The sequence below is a fragment of the Cupressus sempervirens genome, chromosome 8 (genome assembly GCF_028749045.1).
Source record: "Cupressus sempervirens isolate cs-2001-9-10 chromosome 8, ASM2874904v1, whole genome shotgun sequence".
Classification (NCBI taxonomy): domain Eukaryota; kingdom Viridiplantae; phylum Streptophyta; class Pinopsida; order Cupressales; family Cupressaceae; genus Cupressus; species Cupressus sempervirens.
Genome location: NC_143125.1, coordinates 238,221,501 through 238,244,017, shown reverse-complemented (window position 1 = coordinate 238,244,017; position 22,517 = coordinate 238,221,501).

The window sequence follows — 22,517 nt, the reverse complement described above, 5'->3', positions numbered from 1 at the left end:
AAAATAATTAATTAATTAATAAATGATGATGTCATTAGAAAATTTTTCAGAAAATAAAAATATTTTATTTTTTAAAGGATTTAGGTGTCTAGATTTTGCCCCTCTTTGATGTGATGCCACAAGTGGCATGGCATTAAGGATAAGAAAATAAGATGCCCAAGGCTAGAGCAGAAGAGGAGAGAATGGACTGCGAGATGCCCCCTCAAGAAGGCGGCGGGGAGAGAAAGTGAGGCTCAATGGCTTCTTGAAAAGTACAAGAATCCGAGATGAGCAAGGAGACTCAGATTGGCTAAAGAGAAGAGGTTTAGTTAGCTCAAACTCTCACTATGGGAGAATGATAAAGGGAGAATCAGAGGCACAAGAGGAAGCAAGCTTAAGATCTCAGGGATTGCAGAGGATGAAGGAGCAGAGCGCTATAAAAAGAATCCAAGATAGGTAGATGGATGATGAGATGATAAAGCTGATGCAACAAAATTTCAAAGAGTCAGATTGGCGGAAGATGGGTTTCGAAGATCCGTAGGACTAGGATTGTGGAGCTCGAAAGATGAGGCTTGGTGGATTGATTTGATTGGTGGATTCCTAAGAATAGGATTGTGGATCCCTAAAGCTAAAAGTAAAGATTGATGCTAAGAGATACAATTGCTAAATTTGAGATACTGTTGCAAAAATGTTTGTATCGAGGAGGTGGAATCTCCTTAGCTTTGTGATATATCGATCGTCCATGGGTGTGTGGATCAAGTGGGAGTGCCCCGATAGCAAATGCATCTGATAGACTATACTCTCCATAGCCTTTGTTATTGATCTTCACGGTAGATAGGGTGGAGGAAAGGATGGTTTCTAGGTCATTACAAGTGTGGGATGAGCTAGCGATGGCTGTACCGATATCAATTCCAGGGCAATGGTTTGCATATGAAGCTTCAACTGCATTACAGTAAGCAAAGGGTTTTGGATTGGCATGGATGGTTACCTCAGTGCCCTGATGCAAAAATTTGACGCACTAATGGTAAGTGGATGGAACGGCTTTCATGGCATGAATCTATGGGCAAATGAGGAGGATGTTAAATGGTAGGTTTAGATCAATAACATGGCAGAGTGTTTCTTGAGCCCAACCTTGATTGGTAGCGAAATAGTTCCTTCTGTGGTTCTTTCCAAGTTGTCATAAGCTTTGATGATAATAACCTCATTGATGATATCTGCCTCAGTATACCCAGCTTGTTTTATGAATTTTAGGGTGCAAATATTCAAGGTTGATCCATTATCTATCATTACTCCTTTTATGACAAAATTGGATAACATGATGGCTATGCGAAGTGGAAGGGTGTGATCTGGCTCGACCACAGGTATGTTGGTGGGTTTGAATGATAGGGCACATGAGGAGGATAGGTGTCCAATGAGATTACGAAAATCAATAGTGTTGATATCTGAAGGGACACGGGATTCTATGAGAGCACTGTCAAGGATGTTTTTGTACACAAGACTAGTGTAGAGAAGGTCTAAAATGGAGATTTGGGCTGGCATGTTCATGAGGTGTTCCAAGATATTGTATTGGCTTTTGGACAGAGCTGATGATACTGCTGGCGTTGATAGTACTGATGGGACTGATGGGGCTGTGATGTTCAATTGCACTCTTCTATTGGTGACTGCACACTCATTGTTTGGGCCTTGGATATTGATAACATTGATAGAAGGCTCTTTTTCAGATATACAACCGATGAGGCTACCATAGTCTACGTAGGATGAAGTGTGGTCATTGTTCTTTCCATGCTGTTAGTTTGGCTGGCAGTTGTTGGTATTGTTGTTGTTGGTTTGTATAGGTGCTTTTCCAAGATTTTGGTTGTTGTGAGGAGGAAAAGCATTTTGTTAGATCTGTAAGCCTGCATTGGGAGAGGTTTGGGCACCAACGGTGATTTCTTTCTGATCAATGAGGTCCTGCACATAATCTTTTAGTTTCATGCATTTGAGGGTGGTGTGACCTTTTGCCCTATGAAATTTTCAATACTCATTGTCTTTGTACCATGCAGCTTTGGATTGGCCTGGGTCAATTTGCTAGGTAGGAGGAAATTTGATGAGGTTTTCCTTAGTCAATTTCTAAAAAATGACATTGTATAGTTTCTAGGTATAGGTTGGAACTTAGGCTTTGGTCTTGCAGCTACATTGATGGCATTAGCTTGATTGCTAGACCCTTGAAAGTTGGGCCTTGGATTGTGGCTTTGATAGCTTTGGTATTCTGTTGTTGTTAGTTGATAGCTTGTTGATTATTTGATTGATACGGTGGGTTGGACTAATTTTGGGAAGGACCAACAATATTCACATGTCTCGTATCAGTAACCCCATCTATTGCAATGTGCTTGTTTTTGTTCCAATACCTAGACTTGTCATTTGAATGTGTTTGATTTTGGTTGGCTTCCTTGTAAATCTTGACCACACCATCTTTAATGAGTCTTTTCTCAAGGATCATTCCTTTTTGTTTGATATCTTTGTAGGTCTACAAACAATTCATGGTCATGTGGTGAGGCAAGCTAGGATGGGCATTATCAATAAACATTTTTACCAAATGGCGCTCTGGCAAGGTGCAAGATATGTGGGTGGTAAGGGTTTGCCATCTTTGCAAATATTCGAGAAGGCTTTCTCCACCTTTTTTCTTAGTGTGGACAAGATCAACTACTGAGAGCTCTGTTTCAACAAGATGGGCATATTGGGCTACAAATGCCTCAGACAATTTAACAAAGTTTTTAATTGTGCCATATGGGATTCTATAAAACCATTCAAGAGTTGGTCTGGCCAAGATTTTGGGAAAGAGATGCAAGAGGAAGATGCCACCATATGCCACTTCTTGGCAGTTCATGTAAAATTTTTTGATACGTGTGACAGGGTCTCCTTTTACTTTGAATTTGTCAAACTTGGGTATCTCAAAGTGTTTGGGAAATGGTGTCATGGTAATGGCTCTATCAAATGGGTAAGGACACACATTTTCAAACTTGAAGGTTTTTGGATCATTTCCCTCCTAGATGTTCTTCAAAGTTGTGGCTTCCCATTCTAAATTAATGGGTGATGGCTGGGATGCACCCAATGTAAGAGTGCCCTAAGGTAGATATGTGCTAGATGGGGCTATGGAACATGGATGGCTTTGAGGTATGGGCTGGTAGGGATTGTACATGGCTTGGGCAACTGAATGGTGGATGATGGGTTGCTGAGGTGGAGAAGGCACATATTGTTGCATGTGTTGTGAGGCTTGCTGCTGATATGAGATTTGGGATAGGGATTGAGGGACATAGGTTGGCTACGGGATAAATGGATTGCCTTGTGGAGGTAAGGTATAAGATGGTTGTGAAGCTTGGAGAAAGGATCGGGGAGCTTATGGAATTTGACTTGGGATTTGAGGAGTTTGACTAATATATGTGGGTTGTGCCCCCATTTGGTAGGGTATCATGGCAAAGGAGGCCAAGTAATTGGTGGTTGGTGGTGGTGGATTTTGTCCTAGAAGTGGCATAGAAAAATAGTTAGTAATAGGAGGTAATGGATTAGTTGGTGGTGGAGGTGGTGGGAATTGAAAGCTTGGAAATGGAATTGATGGGGTTTGATAGCTTTGTGGAGTGAGGGCAGTAGCTTGTGGATTTGTGGCTGATGGCATTGAGCTCCAAGGACCTAGTGGAAATGATGGAATTGTGCTCTAAGTTGAGGTAAACAAGTTGGGGGTGATGAAAGGTTGATTACTTGGCCCCATGGGTGGCATCCCAGTTGTATATTGCTGAGGTTGGCTAAAGATGCTAGCACTGATTTGGGAGATGGGTGGATTTGGAAGGCTGGGTTGGAGAGTAGTATCAGCAATAGTGAAGGGAGTGAATGATGAGGTGTTTTGGGCGAAGGGGGTTTGGGATGGAGTGGTATGGACCAATGGTGGAGTGGTGGTGGCTAGATTGGTTTGTGGAAGGGAGATTTCAACTTGAGTGGAGGCTAGTATGTTTGGGTCTGTTGGATCATATGGGGTGGGTTGAGGCTCTTCTTTTGGCACATATTGAGGATAATTTGAATCATAAGAGCCTATTGGGAGTGGTAGTTGTCCAAAAAATGGGTGAGATGGATCTGATAAGGGAGGAGGTCTTCCAAAGTCGAAGGCTCCTATATTGTCCCTTCGAAAGTTAGCCATGATTGTTTCTTTGTTCTTGTCTATAATGGTGTTCATCAATACTGCATTTCCTGGTTGGTTCATGAAAGCTTCAATGTTAGTAGGTGATGGTATAGTGTTCTCTAGGTTGAAGGATGTTTGAGTGCTCAATGGGAGTGATGATGTTTGATGCAAATGACAGGGTTCCATTGTTTCTTTCTTCTTCTTAGCTAAGCGAGTGACGGGTGGCATGAAAATGTAGAATGTTCCTAGGAATGAGATGCAATAATGCTGATGGATGCAAAAGGAGAAGGCTTTTCTATACAAATGATTTTCTAGGTTGAGGCAAAGCTATATGACAAAACTAAGGAGGATTGGGTTGGAGATTCTAACTTCAAAGATATGTTACCAAAGCATGAAAGGTCTTCTTTCCTATGTGCAAGCTTGGTGGTGATTGTGTCAACTTAAGGATAGATTGATGATCCTTTAGGAAAAATATGAGATTGACCACTTGTGGATCCCAACCTTTAGCTCAAGGTGATGAGGGATAATAAGTGACAAAGCTAGATTACCCTAGACAAAGCTCTATCAAAGGAATAACCTTGGTGAGATTGGTGGATTTGCAAGATGGTAGGAATGGAAAACTTTGGCAAGGTGACAACAATTTTGAAGGCTTGGAATTGAAGTTTAGGCTTTTGGGATGCTAGCTAGGTTTGGGGGGATTGATTTGGTTCTAAGGCAAAGATCTAAATGAGATAGGTGAGCTAAAATTCTTAAGGGGATGACTAAGGGTGGTTGGCTTACCTACAAGGATGAATCTAAAGTGGAGCTTATGCAAGAAGATGTGGAGGAACAAGGGGGCCTAATCATAGAAATCATGCCTAGTTGGTAAGGCATAAGCAAGGTTAACTCCTGGATGCTTGCTAAATTTGATAGTGCGATCTAACCAGGCATCTTGAAGGGCTTTGTCGGCAGCTTTGTCTTCTACTTTATGGAGTTTGGCAATTCGAGGGCTTGGTGTTACTTCCTTTCTCTTGGCTAAAATTTCTTGGTATGCCTGAGAGGGCTTGAGTTTGGCTTTGTGAAACTTCTGTTTGGGTTTGGGTTGTTCTGACATAAATTCCTGAATCTGCTTGGCTTATAGAGATCGTGGTTGTTTTGCTTCAACGTGTTCAACTTCTGAAACAGGCAGTGACTACGCTAAGTGTGCCCTAAGCTAGGATTGATCAAGTTTGAAAAATATTCATTCAACAAGTAAAAGATCAAGCAATAGATAGGAACAATCAGATAGAAGTTTTTTATTCTTAGAATGTGATACTTGTGCCAGGAGTGTGTATGTTCTACAAATGTTTCGATCAGTCACTTCAAACACATTAACATCCTAGATGGTTGTCTACAAGGTTGACAGTTGGTTTAGCTAGGGAGTCCTCGATATACCCAAGGTACATGAGGCCCAAGTCTGTAGATGAAACCAAAATAATGTTACACAGCCGAGAGGAGCGGTAACCCACTTCTCCTCTTTCACTTCTCAAGGGTATAAAGTTCCTTGAGGCTTAGCTCGAGTGATAGATTTTTGATCCCAAGAGAGGTGTCTTTGGATTCACCTCCCGATCTTTATACTCTGTTAGAATGCTGGAGTTGAGGTCGTCCCAAGGGGTGATGAAATCCCCAAGCAGGACTCCTAAAATTTAAACAAGATTTTGGATCTTAATCTTATGCACCCAAGATGGCCTCGAAAGACAACAAGGGGAGAGAATATTTGGATGATCTTGGGCTAAAAGACAGAATTCTTTTCCAACTGACGCTTAAGTTTTTTAGATCTAGACCTTGCAAATACACATGTTTAGGATGCAAACGTTCAATTTCAACTTGAAGCATTAACAAAAGTAAAATAGATCGAAGAATGAATACACTAAGAAGATTTAGGGTCAAAAAAAGTAAACTCGTGCGCTCGGAGGCCCTCCATGTCAAGTATCGATTGATTTTTCTTTAAGGCATTCAAGATTGAGTGTGAGTTTGTTTTAAGTCCAAAATAAAAATGTGTAAAACTCAGTTTCAAGCGCGCGCCCGGAGGCCCTCCACATCAAGATTTGTTCAATTTTTATGCCCAAATGAAGTGTTAGCGATACTAATGTGCATTCAAGAAATTTTGTATCTTAGAAAAACCAATAAAAACTCAAGTGAGTGAAATTTGATTTTTCTGGAGCACTTAACACCTTTTTAGATAGACCCATCCCCATATATGGCGCTGATATTGCAACGAATGGTTAGAATGATGGGTGATTAAAGAGGGTGAGTCCAACAACAAATTCACTCAAAGTGTTTTTATTTATTTTTATAACTTAGAAAGTTTCTAAAATGTAGATTCTTTTTATGCCCTAAAAGATGAAGTGTGAGATATTGTAATGATTAATTGACCTTTTGCATTCAAGATTGGATTTTTTGTTTTAATCATGCATTCATAAAAAAAAAAAAAACTTTATTTTAATCCATGGCACTCAAGAGTGATTTTAGTAACATGCATTCAAAGACAAGTGATTAAACATTCAAGTTTTTTCTTTTGAGCATTCAAGATTGAGATTTTGTGTGTTGTTTTAAGAACTTTGAAGTGCTTTGTTTTAACCTTAGATCATTCAAGATTGTTTTGGACTCAAAAGTGAAAATGACTCTTTGGACTTTGATTTTCATTCAAGATTTTGTGTTCTAGTTTGCATGTTTTAAGCCCAAAAATGATATTCCTAAATTGTTTTGATGCATGAAAAACCTAAAAAACATTCAAGATTTTACAACAAGACATTTGTTTAGAACAAATAATAAAGCTTTTAGGACAATTTTGGCAACCATTTAGGACTCTTAGTTTTCATGAAATTTTTAAAAGAACTTTAAAATATTTGCAAATGAAGTTCATTTTATCCTTGATCGATGCTTTGAGTTTGATTTATATTTTAGTGTGTACTTAGTGTTGATTTTGAACCTTTTGAAATGGAAACTTGAAGTTCTTTTTAAATTCTCAAAAATGAAGTGTTCCTAACTTTGCATGAATGCATCTAAAACCTTGATGTTGCAAGGATGCAAATGATTGGATTGGTTTAGTTTCACTTATTAAAAGATTTTTTTTTTTTTTTGCAAATTTTTAATTTTTAATAGATTTAAGTATGATTTGGGGGTTCATTTTAAGCACTAAAAAGAAGTGTGTATGATTTTGCTTCCTTAAAAAAAAATGGCCAAGATCTTCCACAAGAAGAAGAAGAAGAAGTAGATGGAATAAGAAGAATATAGACAAGAAGAGGAAGAAGAATTCCAAGTGCTTTGTCCACCTACAAGCTTGAAAAATCTGCAAACACTATGAGATAGACTATGAGTTTCTTTGTCTTCTTCATGCTCATGTGGACCTACAAAACCAATTTATACAATCCTACCAATCACAAAAATAAGCAAAATTAGCCAAAATTAGCAAATGACATACAAAACTTAACTAAAAAAGCTAATGAAGATGACCCATGCGGGGTCCCACCGGGCATGTCAAAATGTATATGAGCAATGTTAGTATGCTAATAGAAATCAAATTTAAATAAAGCTTCTACAAACTAAACAAAATTCATAAACTTCAAGATAGACTAAGATGAGCTCTCAATTGAGAATATGAGCCATTAATGGGTCTCTCAATGAGAAGTTCTCTTGTTGAGTGGCTTTGTCTAAATAGATAGGATGTATGCTCAAGCTTATGCTTCAAAAAGGGCTTCAAATGGAGTTGGAATTTGGGTGTGAGTGTAGGGTTTTGATGTAAAATGGCTTCTTAAAATGGCATTATGACTTTACTTCATGGATTGTGTTTTTTTGCAAAGGGGAAGGATCCAATTTATAGGCAAGAGGCTTGAGGGATTGAGGGCTAAGATGCAAGGATGGGAAAAAGCTCATGGAGGGCTCAGATTGCATGAGAGGAGAGCACATGGATTGTGCTTCCTTACAGCCAATTAGGGAGTGGCACATGTTACAGGGTGAGAGGATGGAAGAAAGGGGAATGATGAGTCAACAAAGGAGGCTCAAGGGATAAAATATTCATAAAGACCCTCATAATTGCTTGTAAGAGCAATGAAAGGGATTGGAAGAGTCATTTATGGCCTAGTGGGCTTCATAAAGTTTTATGGTTGGGATATTTTGAGGGAGATGAGAGGAATTTCGACTTGGGCTTGATTAGGAAGGTTTTAAGCTTTCTTAGGATTGTGCAAATGATTAGAGGATGGATTAGGATGGTTTAGGATTAGCTTAGGGATAGGCAAGTGGATGGCATTTAATGAGGGTGGGTGAAGGAGGAGATATTAATTAACTTTGGCTTGGGTTAGTAAGTCTTAACCCATGCTTAGGGAATGTGACAAGGTTAGGAAGGGATTAGGATTAGGTTTAAAGACATCTTCTAGAAGAGTCTAGACACTAGATGAGGATAAAGACTTTCTAGAATAGTCTAGAACTTTCTAGGATGAGGATGAAGACTTTCTAGAAGAGTCTAGAGCTTCTTAGGATGAGGATAAATTAGATTTTTAGGAAATAAATAAAGTTTTATTTATTTCAAGGGTTTGGGTTGAGGAGATATTTATTAAAACTTTTTAATAAACATGGGGATTAATATTTAATCTTAATTAAATATTTTGAGTTGGGATTAAGGGTAGGAAATGATGGGATTAGCCTTTAATCAAAATTAAAGAAGGATTAGAAAATTTTGGAAGAGGTTAGTGGTCTCAAGGAAATTGGCCAAGTTTTGGGCAAAAAATTATTTATTTATTTATTTTAGATTTTTTGGTCAATTTATTAATTAAATAATTAATAAATAAGGAAATAATGTTCAAATAAGATTTAAATATTTTTGGGAGGGATTCTTTAATTAAATATTTTTAATTAAGATAAAGAGATTTAATGGCATAAAAATAAATTAATTAATTAATGATGATGTCATCAAAAAAAAATTTAGAAAATAAAAATACTTTATTTTCTAAAGGATTTAGGTGTCTACAACATGAACTCTATAATTATCACTTTCCATCTCCTTAATGAACCTTTCAACTTGCAAAAATAATTGAAATCTTATAGGTGATGGGCAATTAACTCAATCAAGCACTAGAACATCAAGAAAAACACTAGGTAGGGAAGATTCCTTAGGTCTAGAATGAAAAAACATCTTTTTTATTATTGATTTAATCTTTAGATAACATTTTTCAGCATTTAGACCTTGAGTACTTCCTACTTTAGTTCATATAATACTGGCAATCTTATTGTAGATCCGTGTATTCAACATAGCAATGTTATTAACCACAGTCTCCAAACTTTCAAAACTTGGAAAACTAATCTAAGATATGAGATTTGACTCCATCTTAAAATAAAATTTCTACCTCTTTCTTCTAGCGCTGAAAATCACTGAAACGAGGCAACCATTTCTTGCACTTGGCATTTCATGAAAATGAGAATCATGAAAAGATAAATACCTTAGGTGCTGATGCAAGACTTTAATCTACTGATTTGACATGGGCACATACCAAAAATCCTTCACACCATTGATAAAACTTTGTAGAGCCACCACCTCCTTGTAAGAGGATAAAGAAATTGTTGTTGTGATTTACTTTTTAACACTTTCATTTCTTATAATAACGAATTGTAAACAACACTTTAGAACTTATCAAGAACTTATACATTTTTTTCAAGAGACTATTGAAACCTTTAGATCTGTCCATATACTTGAAATTCCTTCCAAATATTACAATGAAATCAAGTAGGAGAAAACTTGTATAGAGATTTTAGAGTCACCATTCACACTTGTGATAAATAAAACATAATTTGTCACTTGAAAAATCTGAAATAGACCTCTAGTTGTAGGAGAAATGAAAATCATCAAACCACTCTTGTAGATTTACAAACTTGAAAATGAGAAAACACACTTTTTTTTCATTCTTGACTTTGATTTTACGACAGAACTTTAAAAACAAATCTGGCCAAATTGATTGATGATGAACACTAGTAACAATGCAATTTTCACTCAACCCTCAAAGATAGTACTATAAATTGATAAAACATTAATGAGAGACATGAATCTTTAGCAAAGAAATGGGAAACACTTCACGACCTTGTTGTAGTAGCAAATTCTTCCTGTTGTATTAAATCTTTTTCAAATTCTCAAGGTCTCAAAATGCAATTTATACTAGAGGTTCCTGTACTTTTAACAATGAATTTCTTCATACACTTCCTAGTAGATTCTCCATTTTGTTGGTGAGTTAGATGGGAAAAACCATACTAAAATCTAAGACTGCGATATTCAATTTACACTAGAGATTCTTGTACTTTTAACTAGGCTTGTTGCCATCTTATCTCCCTAGCAAAGTCACCATTTTGTTGGTGTTTTGAAATGTCATAGTTTCAAATTATCCCAATGAGAACAAGATATATCTAAGGGTAGATACTTCCCATCTACAACATACCATTTCAGACACTGGGCCAACTATAAGGCTAGACACTTCTTCTTCTTTAGGATCTACAAAACCTAGGTGGGTGTACCTCAAATTCATCTATATGGTACTAGTGCTAAAAAATACACTTGAATCTAAGAAAGTAGATGAAACCCTTAATCTTGTAACACTTATGCAAAGACCCTAGACATGAAATAGCTAATAACATGACCTAAGAACTTGATAAGCCAAGTGCGAGCAAGTCTTTTTAGTTCCTTCAACATGAAAGGGAATATATATTTGATTAATGATGTTGATTTTCATCAAAACCATGATATGAACAACATAGCATTTTCATCATGTAGCTGATCAGTACCTTATCTATTGGGAAATCTTACAAACCCCTAACACACGTTCCTAAAAGTCATTGACATATCCCACACATCAGGGCTTTTTGATCTATCCATTCACCTTGTGAATCTGACATCTACATCTTTTTGAATCTCATACTTGACCTATCCCTTCATGAGATTTGCAACCCTATGATGATAAACTAAGCATTTGCATGAATCGTTGAATCACAAGTAAAAAATATCAACATATATGATCTGAAATAGATTGCAACTAGACAATATGCACCTTGTACATATATCACAAAATATCAAAAATAGCATGAACAAGAGACCATAACCCATGACTTTACTTGTACATACTATTGGTCATAGCTATCAATAGCTAGAGGACCTCTAAAATATTTATTCCTTACATTACATCCTCTAGGCCTCTCTATATGAATAACTCCAGTCCATTTTATGACATTCTTGAGCAGTTATATGTTCTAACTTCCCATTAGTTATTACAACATTGACACATCTTGCAAAATTATCAATCTTACAAATTTGGGTATTTTAAAACATATTAAACTATACTTACATAATAATTTCAACTTGGACCATGCTTGAACCTTAATCCAAATAAAGATTAAAATGATAGGATTTTAATAGTGTCAAAGGTCCTCCCACACCAAAATCTATATCTAAGATCTCATCTTACAAAGGTTACATGTGAACTTGAATCTACCAAGTTAGAGTATGTAAAACTTGAGAAGTACAACACTATTGTGAAAGGAGAGCTAATCCATACTAAAAAACCAATTATAAAATTTATATTCTAGTAGTGAGAAAATTGATGAGAAATTATATTTTTAGAGACCTTTCTATGATAAGTCTAGTCTTGGATATTTTATTGGAGAAAAATTAGCTAAGAAATTTGAAGCTACAAAGGAACCTAATCTTGAAATTTATCAACCTATACAAGAGAAAGAAGAACTAAACAAAGTTGAGATAGATCAACCTGATAATGCATCTGAGAAGATTGAACAAGTTGATTAACCTAAAAATATTGATGAACCTAAGAAACTTGAGCAAAATGAATCATCGAAGGAAGTAAGGTATGAATTTAAAGGTGAATGTTTTTCATGTAATGAAATTGGTCATATGAAAAGGGAATGCACATGTAATTCATTTAAACATGTTACTAGTTTTTATTGTTATAATTGTCATGGTTTTGGTCATAGATCGGTTGACTATAATAAACCTAAATTTGATAATAATAGTAGCAATAGTAGAATTTTTAGAGGTACTAACCCTGTAGGAGAAAGAAGGAGATCCAATGAAGGAACTAATGGAGAAAGAAAAAACATTTTGTGTTACAAATGCAAAAACTTTGTACACATAGCCAAAAATTGTAGAGAAATTGTAAACCTACCTAGACCCAAATTTGGAAACAATGCACTAGTATGTCAATTATGCAACAACTTCAAGCATATAGAAAAATTTTGCAGAATGGATATGAGGAATACCATTAGGAATATGAATTTCAAAATGAACACAAAAAAAAATGATAGCAGAAATAAAACTCAGAAAGGTGAGTTAAAAGAGCATATAGAAGAATTCAGATAATTATTTCAAAGCCAAGGATTCATCAAGTTCACGTGTAGTATTAGAAGAAAATTCATTTGATATACTTGAAGGAAGATTGAAGTCAGTAATTTTATGTGGTTCATCCTATTTGAACTAAGTACTTTTGTAATAGAGATCAAGTATCAGAAAGATGTATGTGATCATAGAAAGAGAGTTAAGGGTTTTTAAGTTAGTATGAGGCACAACATGATGGTGTAAAGCCATCATGGTTAAGAGTGTAGAGGATTTGGAGATTGCATGAGGTTATATGAATCAAAAAAAGTTACTGGTAAAGAATAAACAATTTTTTATGAAATGCGTAATTGTGCAATTAATGAAGTTGGTGAATGAAAAGGATTAAAGGGCTAGAATTTAGATTTTGAGTATCATTCAAATGTGTGATAAGTTAAGGAGAAAATTGAGTGTAAATCCAAGGCAATCTAAGTGGCATTGAATAAAATTTATCAAAAAACCCTACATTCTACAAAATTAAGGTACTTATCAAATTTTGAGAACTTAGATTTGAATTTGAGATCAAAATTTGTGATAATCATGGATAGGATTTTGATTCATAATTTTGAAGTTGAGGCTAAACCAAAAATAAAGATAAACCCCATTCAACCTTTAAAGGAAGACTCTATAGTATCATTTTTTGATATTTAAGATAGAGTGTTATATTTAGAGAATGTAGGAAGCTATCTTAGGAGAAAATTTAAAATAGTAGGTGAGAGAAGCATAAAAAAAGAAATTTGATCACATCTACAACTAGGACATGAGCTTTAAGAATGGTTATGAATGGCTAGATCAAAATGAGATGATTAAGATCTTATTTTCTCATGACTTTGATGATGGGGATTGGGAAAAGATCATACTAAGAAAGATTCATGATGGAAAATTATGGTTAGGAGATAATGTGGTAGAGATATCAGCTAACTTAATTCATGAGGTGACATGATTATGTAATGAAGGACTATTCTAGTAAATGAGAAGAATGTTAAGAATTTTTTGCTAGAAAAAACCAAGTCTGAGTACAATGGGAGAGGCATTGCAATAAGCAAGATAAAACAACATGATGTAAGATTTATATGTAGAATTAGCATCCAAGGTATGTACTAGCTCCAAAGAGGATGGCATGATAGTACGATTCATTCACATCATCTAAAAATGTGTTTGTTTAAAGTAAAGGTCAATATGTGTGAAATAAATGCATATCTTATTATGAAATCATTCCAAATAGAGATGAGACAAAGATACAAAATCCCACCTTCACTAGTAAAGAAATTCAAAGATGATATATGTTTTATGGTTAACATGGATTCACCTATATAGAACCAGTTGAACCAATAATGACCATTGTTGAACCTCTTGGTTATGAGATCACTAATGAGAAAACTAAAGGTTATGTAGAGGTAATTCTAAAATTAGCTAAAGATAAAGAATTCAATAGGTTTGGAACCTATGAAGAGATCATCCAAGTAACATCTCAAGCCCAGCTTCAAAAATCTTCAAAGAAAAAGGTTGAGGCCACAATGAATAAAATCATGTAGGAAGAAAATATGACATCGAAAGAAGCAGCAGTAATAAGACAAACTATTGCTCAAGTGAGGCAAATTGGTCAAGAAGGAATAATGTATGCATAGCTATTAGTAGTAGTTAGACAATCAGAGCACATAATAGCTACAAAACCACAAGAAGCAACATCAGTTGTACCATATGCCATAGTTTTGCAGCTACAAACTATAATAATATTACCAATGAAAAAGGAGAAAGATGGAGAGGAAGTGAGTATAACAAAAATACAGTCAGTAAACCCTAACAGCAATATATTAATGTTTACACAATTGACTCCAAAAATATTTTAATTTATTTAAACCCTACCAGCATTAGGTGATTGGCAAGGTTAACAAATGTAAAGTAAGAACAAGCTGAGTCACAACCAAAGAAGAGAATAAAGAAGATGGCAAACAGACCAAGCAAGAGAAGAATTTTTTTATAGATAATTGAATCAGATGAAAAATAATTAGAAGAAATAGAGGAAAAACCAATTGAAAAAGTAGAAATAGATGTGAAGAAACCTTCTAGAAGAAAAACATGGAAGCCAAAGGTTGAGAATTTGAATGTTCAAATTATCAATAATAATAAATTTTGTACAACTAAATAAGTTCATTATATAAAATGGATAGAATGCAATTAGAGAATGTCATAGTTAGGCATATGATTCTAACAAATAAAATATTTGAATATATTGCGAAGGACATGTCAAAGGATCCATATAACAGATTGATTAATAAAAGAAGAAGAGTAGTAGATGAGGATAGAAGAATAAGAGAGAATCAAATCAAAAAAACTATATGAGTTGAAATGTGAAGATAACATGGAAAGAACAATGGAGGGAATTCAACCCCTACTAAGAAATAAAAGAAGAGATTTTTTGTTAATGGGTGGAAATTATGAGGAAGTGAATAAACAAACCAAGCAAGCTATTGTAAATTTTATGACCTCCACATCAAGCTAAGAATAGGAAGTAGTAGTAACAATAACAAAAATGTTAGAATCAACTCTGAAAGTCCCTATTGGTATTGATACCATGCAAGTGGATAGTACAAGGATCACTCTAGATACTTTACAAGATCCATTCAAAGACTATGGCACTAATGTTGGAAATTTGGTGAGCTACACCATCCCTAAGAATGAAAAAGAAAAGGAAGAAGAAGAAGAAGAAAAAGGAAAAGGAAGAAGAAAATAACAAAAAGAAGGAAGAAAAAGAAAAGAAGAAGAAGATTTAAGAAGTGGAAGAAGGAGGAAGAAAGATTGGAAGTAGAAAAGAAAATGAAAATTGAAGAAGATGAGAAGAAGAAAAATATTGTAGAGGATAGAAAGAAAAAAGAGGAAGAGCACAAGAGAATGGAGGAAGAAAAGAAGAAAATTGGGGAGGAAAGGAAAAAATTAGAAGAGGGGCAAAAGAAGAAGAAGAGAAAAGGAAGAAGGAGGAAGAAGAAAAGAAGAAAAAGGAAGAAGAAGAGAAAATGAAGGTAAATGTACCTATTTCTTCTAGGACACCCTTTACGCTAGCAATCTTAATTGGATTAATCAATGATGATCAAATTGAGTTCATCTCATCACTTAGTAAAATAATAGAAAATAAAATAAAATTTAAGAGTCTACCAAGTTCACTGATGGAAGTAAATGATAGACTGAAGAATACCATTTCAATAAAGATGATTGAACTAGACCCCTAGGATAGAGAAAAAGTTGTAATCCAAGATTTTGATACAAAATTCACAAATTTATCAAATATTGTTGCAATCAAGACACAAACTCTACATGATGTAGAGATATTCATAAAAGTTTGTGAAAACATCAAGGGAGATCTAAAGAACCTTGATTGAAAATTAAGGATATAAGATATTTTCTAAATGATAGAAAGATAGTTTATGGGAAGTGTGTTGGAGCACACACACTAATTAGGGATGTGACAAATGAATTGAAAAGCAAGCTCAAAGCTTGACACAATAATGAAAGAAGTTCAAGATCCCTCAGCCAAGATAAAAGATCTTGAAAATAGAACAAGCAAAATAAATGATGACATTAGGCTTTTAGAGCTACAAAAGGAGATCAAGTTGAGAAGATTTTCATTGCTAAGGGAACTCCTTGCACTTATAATTGATTTAGTAGAGACAGTTGGAAGAATGTTTGGTAGTAAGGGCATCTTTTGATAAATTTTCTTACATAGACTTAGATGTAGTGAAGATAACATTAGATGCTTTATGTGCATTCTTGAGTGTAGTAGATGCAGTAAAAGAAAAATGGTACATGGAGTTCACCGTGTTAAAATAGAACTTTGGTGACTACATTATACAAATCTCCAGTCAATGGCAACCATGAAGGTAAAACAGTAAATTTTGATTTGTACATATATTTTTTGACACCTTTGTCATTGATGTCAAAGGGGGAGAGATAAGGAAAATTGCATATTTTAAGAGGAGCAATGTAAAAACCAACACTATACTCAAAGGGGGAGTTATAATGTAAGTAGGACATATAAGGAAAGATGGTATATTGTCATTTATGGAAACACATCTTTAGTATGAAGAGGTAATACCTTGAAGATCAAGTTATGGCATTCATACTTAGATAATTGTCTAAGTATTAGTTAGTTTATCTGGAAGAACAAACACAATTTTGATATGCATAGTTGCAAGAGACACTTTTGGCATGTATGCAAAGGACAAAGTGTTAGGATGATCTATGCAAGTGCTCAAGCTAGTACCAAAAGTATGTAATCATTTATGGATAAAAAAAGTCACAGCAGAGAATAGGCAGAATAGAGCATGATAGGAAATAGATAATTATGAATTAAGTAATTATTTTGTTTACAAAATAATTACTTAATTAATTAGGGATAAAAGTTTAGATGTTAATCCTAAGGTAGCAAGTTATAATATGTTGGAAATATAAGGTAGGCTAGGTTACTAAGAGGGGAGGGGTGAATCAAGAACCAATAAAACTTTAACTTATTTCACTAATTAATCCTTCATATATTATTATGATCTAATTGCATGCATGAAAGAATGAAAGTAACAAAACATTCATAACACTTTGACACAAGATATGGTGACCTAGAAACCTTCTAATTGTAAAGTAAACCTAGGGTGGGTATGATACCTATAAGCTTTAGTATTTTAGTATAAAGTTAACATGTTAAGACTTATAATTGACCATTTCGAGTGATCTTCCATATTAGGAGCAACAAGGACTATTAGGTCCACCTTGTTAAAAGATGTAAAAACATACAATGAAGTATGCACTCTATTAGGATATTTAGCAAAAGACTATTAAGTCCACCTAGTTAAAGGATTTGACTGATGCACCCGTTAGGATGAATTAGTGGCTAATCTCTAATCTACAACTTTGATTTACTCAATGAGATTCCTTGTATTGTAATGATCACTTGGCTGTGATAGATAAATCTCTATTGTCCCTTATACTACTTGTAGCCTTCTTCAATTCACACTCATACACTTCATATTCATTCTCAATTACATACTTGGATATGATACAATTAGTTACATGTATATCAATCCAAATTACTACTTATTGGAGTCGGCTACAATACCAATTTCATCATAATTCACAAAGTTGGCCCAATTGTTGTTACTCAAGTTTTGAAGACAAACTCAGTGATGTTTTGATACTCAAAAAACACTATCAATGCTTAGAAAACTTTGGCACTTGCTTGAAGTTTAAGCTTGGTCCATAGTGATTACTTTTGAGTAGCTCAAACTCGGTTAGCATTGTGTGACTTGGTGAACATTGAGAATCTCGCTAGCAACTGAATCACTCAATTGACATTGCATGACTCATTCAACACTAGATTCACTTTCTTAATAGTGTGACCTTAGTAGACACTATATAACTTGGTTAACACTAGAGTCTTCATCACTTCTACTAGATATCTCAGTAGACATTTCTATGCTCATGATATAATACAAACTATCTCAACTACTCAATAAACACTGTGTAGCTCGACATGAACTATAAATTGATTTTTTATCTTGGTAAAAATTGAAACACTTGGTTAACATTGTTGGATGAATGATAAGCTTGATAGCAACTATAGAGCTTGGTATCAATGTAACCAACTAAGTATTGAGTCACTGATAGACAAATTGACCTTTATGTCAACAATCTCCCCCTTTGGAATTAGTGACAAAAATACTTATTACACCAAAAATAATCTAACTAAGTCAAAAACTTCCTTTGTCAACATTATGTGTCTTCAACTCAATTTGACTTCCTATTGTTGTAGCTCAGTAAAATAATTTTTATTTTTTATTTTTTTAAATTTCTTTTGTAAAGATATTTTATGCTTACCTATACATATTACTATACTACTCCCCCATACACATATCTCTCCTATTCATATATCTAGAGTATAGTGTTCTTCTCCCTCTTTTATCAATAACATTATCCTCCTTATTATTAATAAGCATATACTTCTCCCTCTTTCGACATAAATACCAAAGGTGTATAATATCTACAAGTTAATACCAAAATGTTACAAGAAATTAGAATATACCTTCAAGATTAGTACAATAGTTTTGTCCCAATTCTCTTGTAATACCTTACTTGCATGCAAGGCTATCTACACTTCTACTGATAGTTCCATCATATGCTCAGCTATGGAGAAGTTATTAACATGGATTAGAGTCTTTGCATGTTTAATGTGCTTTTAAAATGCGTCCATGTTGGGAGAATCATGCCCTAAATTTTTGCAAGTGTGGCCTTAAATTTGGATTCTTCCCTCAATAATTTTGCCTAGAGATTTTTAGATATCTGATCTTTGTGAAGTGTGCAGAACTATAACTCAGATCAAGTGATAGTTGGTGTGCACTTGCCTTCATATCCTCATCTATCTTGGACAATTTATCCTTGATCTCCTTTGTGAAGATAGATGTTCCACTCAATTTGATAAATAAAGAAACTACATTATTCATAGATGTTTCTAATGTAGCAATAATGTTAGACAATTCTACTTAATCTATAGCAATCCTTAGTGCTACTTGCTCCAACACTTTATTTTCAAATTTTCTTTCATCTCTCTACAACAATTTTCCTTGTCCATTCAATTTCTCATTATACTTGTGGACAATTTCAATTAACTGATCTAGAATAGCTTGTTTTCTATCAACCTCAATACTCAAAGCATTAATAAATATGTTCTTTATGTTCTCAAGGACTTTACTTTTCTTCTTCTTCTCTTCTCTAAGCTTCTATTACTTAGTCCATTTCTTCAAAATTTCTCCTAGGGTATCCATTTGATTAGGAGTGAGGATAGAGATATCCTAATTTAGAATAACAATATCCTCATCCAGATCAATTTTCCCCTCTTGACCCTTTTCCTTTGAAATTATTGATGGAATCATTTATTTTCCTTTACTAAGAACCTTAGTGCTCAGTAGAGATTGAGTCTCAACTATCATTGCACTAGATGTGGATACACTTGATATTGAAACAATATTAGAAACAAATGGAATAGCACTAAATGTAGTGATAGATGGAATACTTGTTGTACCTGGTTGTTTCTCGGTAGAACCTAATGTTGGAGGGACTAGCTTCTCAAAAGATGAAGTGTTGGGCACTTCAGTCAATGAAACACTTGGTAGTATAGATCTAGAGATTGGTTGGGTGCATGGTGATCCAATGGTAACCACAACCAACTCTATAGAATCCTTCTCTAAGCCTGATTGCACTAAGGTTTTTCTTGGAGAATAAGGAAAGGAAGTTATAATTTGTGTTGCAATCTTCTCTATATCAGATTCTTTAATACTTTGTATTTCTCAAAGGCTTTCTTCAATGGCTTCTTATTCTTCCTCCTCATCATCAATATTAACATCATCTATCTCATCATCCTTGATTTCTACTTCTTCTTCTACATCCTCATCTTCACCATCTTTTTCATCAACATGCACAACAAAGTCACTAGGTTTTTGCAACCCATAGATGTTTTTCCATATGGTAGTAGTAGACTTCACAACAGATTCATTGTCTTTGAGAAGTATTAAACATGTATTGAATTTGAGAGTGAGCTTCTTCTCATTAGTCTTCAAAGATTCCTTCACCTCTTTTTCACTGAGACTCAGCATAAGTTGTCTCAAGGTTTGTTAACAAATGTCCTTAGTAGTCTTCATCACACTATCCCATCTAGGTTTAACTATATTCAAAAGGTCATTAGGAATTTTTTGTGAAATCTCATAAGGTGAGTATTTCCACTTTCCCAATTTTTCCATAAGGGTATCCTCAATCTTCTTTTTCTCTTATTCATTCCTAGTCTCATACTTAAGAGACTTGAAACATTCCATACCTACTCCTTCCATCTTCTTCAATATTTCCTATAGGGTAAGCATAGACCTCTTAAAGATAATTTGTTCAACTTAATTTTCAACCAACTTTAGCTTCTTCTTGGACTTTGTTGCACTTCTTGTAAACACTATTGGAGAGGACTTAGTAGGTTTGGTTATAATAACTTCCCTTTATTCTTGGGAGGCTCCACTTCCTCATATTCTACTACCTCTACTTCATCCTCTACATCACCTCCTTTACCCTCATTAATCATGAGATGAGAGCTTGATGACTTGGTGTTCATGATAAATTTCTCTATCATCTTCCTTCCTTTGTTCTCTGCTTGAGGTAGCTTGATCTCAAGCTCAATTTTGGCCTTAGCCTAAGTGCCAAAATATGTAGCTTTAGTATCCATAGGCTCATTCACTAGAGATTTAATGATATCTTTAGTGTCATCAATGTTACCTCATATTCCAGAGGCTTAACCCATGCCACTCTAGGTCTGACTACTTGAATATAAACCTTGTCACAGTCAACCATAAAATAGATATCATCCTCATAATCTTCTACAAGTTTATCTGGGAATCCTATATCTTCTCTAAATTTTCTCCTTGAATGCTTCAAAATAGTTTTCCATGATACTGTCAAAGTTTTCTCCCATCTTTGCTATGAATTCATTGATTTGGTATAGCACTAAAGTATCTTTCTTCCATACTACATATCCTTTAGAAGGGAAAAACTTATGAAGATAAAAGAATAACCATGTCGAGAGAAAACTAAAATTACATAGATTTTTCTTCGACACTTGGATGCTCTCCATGTTCTTATTGAACTGATTCAGCAGTAGCTTCTCAAGGTCAAGAAATAGATTGTTCTTCACAACCTTGTATGCTAGGTCAACCACTTCACATGATATGATGTTCAATAAGCATAAGTTATAGATTTTGTGAGCTATCACATGGATTCCAAACTTCAATTCCATGTTAGTCATACTACTTAGCTTCATGCCTCTTTCATCCCACTCAACAAGAGTTCACTTTGTTAGTCCTACCCAACCTAAGGTTTTCGTGGTCTTCTCTTTATTTATCATCTTTTTGGCTATCAAAACATGATTATCTAACCATAACTGTCCATTGTGAACATGACTCAGGATAAATATGGTCCATTTCACTTGAAAATCCTTTGGCATATGTAGAATATGTGTTAAACCCTTTGTCTACAAATTTTTTGCTCAAATTTGAGAATATCATCCACACATAATTCATTGAATGCTTCATTCATCTCTAGGGTTCCAAGCTCCCAAATAGAACAGTGATTGAATGAAAAAATGTCATGGACAAGAAGTACGTTCAGTGGAATTTGAGATTATGCTCTAGTAGGGTCTAGTAACTCTATAATTGTTGGACTTAGTTTGAATGTAGTAGCCTTGGAATCCACTCCACAAATCAACATTTCAAAACCTTTCTTAACTTTTCTTCTTGAAAATGACATCACTCAATAGAGTTTTTAATATGGGATAATCTTCAACAACAACTCTGAATTCTCTCTTCACTCTATGCTCTAAAAATTCATGGTGAAACAATACAATTAACTTCTTATTTTTAACAAATTTCTTCTATTCAATCTCCATTAATTCTTTGTATGCATACTCACTTGTTGTTAGGTTGTCCTCCACTCAGTTTGGTCTTTAATGCTTGAAAGATACCTTCAACTCAGTAAGGTCTCATGACTTTGTAGGAACTAGCAACTTGACATCTACATCCTAAGAAGATATGCAACCTGACCTTGCTCGGTAAGGTCTTGAGTTTCCATTATTATTTAGTGATCCTTGTGCATCTTGAATGTTGATATGGGTGCTTTTGCTTGCTAGCTAGAACTGATGTTAGATGTGTTAGCCATATCTTCCCTCCCACCAAAATTTTAAAATTTTCTTATGAAACATGGCCTACGGTCATTTCTTTTTGAATATTCAAATCTTCAAATAATCAAATGCTATACAGGATATATTTAAACCTTGGGTTACATTTTATATCCTAAGTCTTCAAGTTGCTTCATGTTATAAATATATTTGCAGGTCTACATCTTCTTAACCATCTAATCTTCCAGGATTGTTTAACTTCATTTTGTCACTATAAAAAGTTTCACAAAAAATTCTCATAATGACATAGTGACAATGTG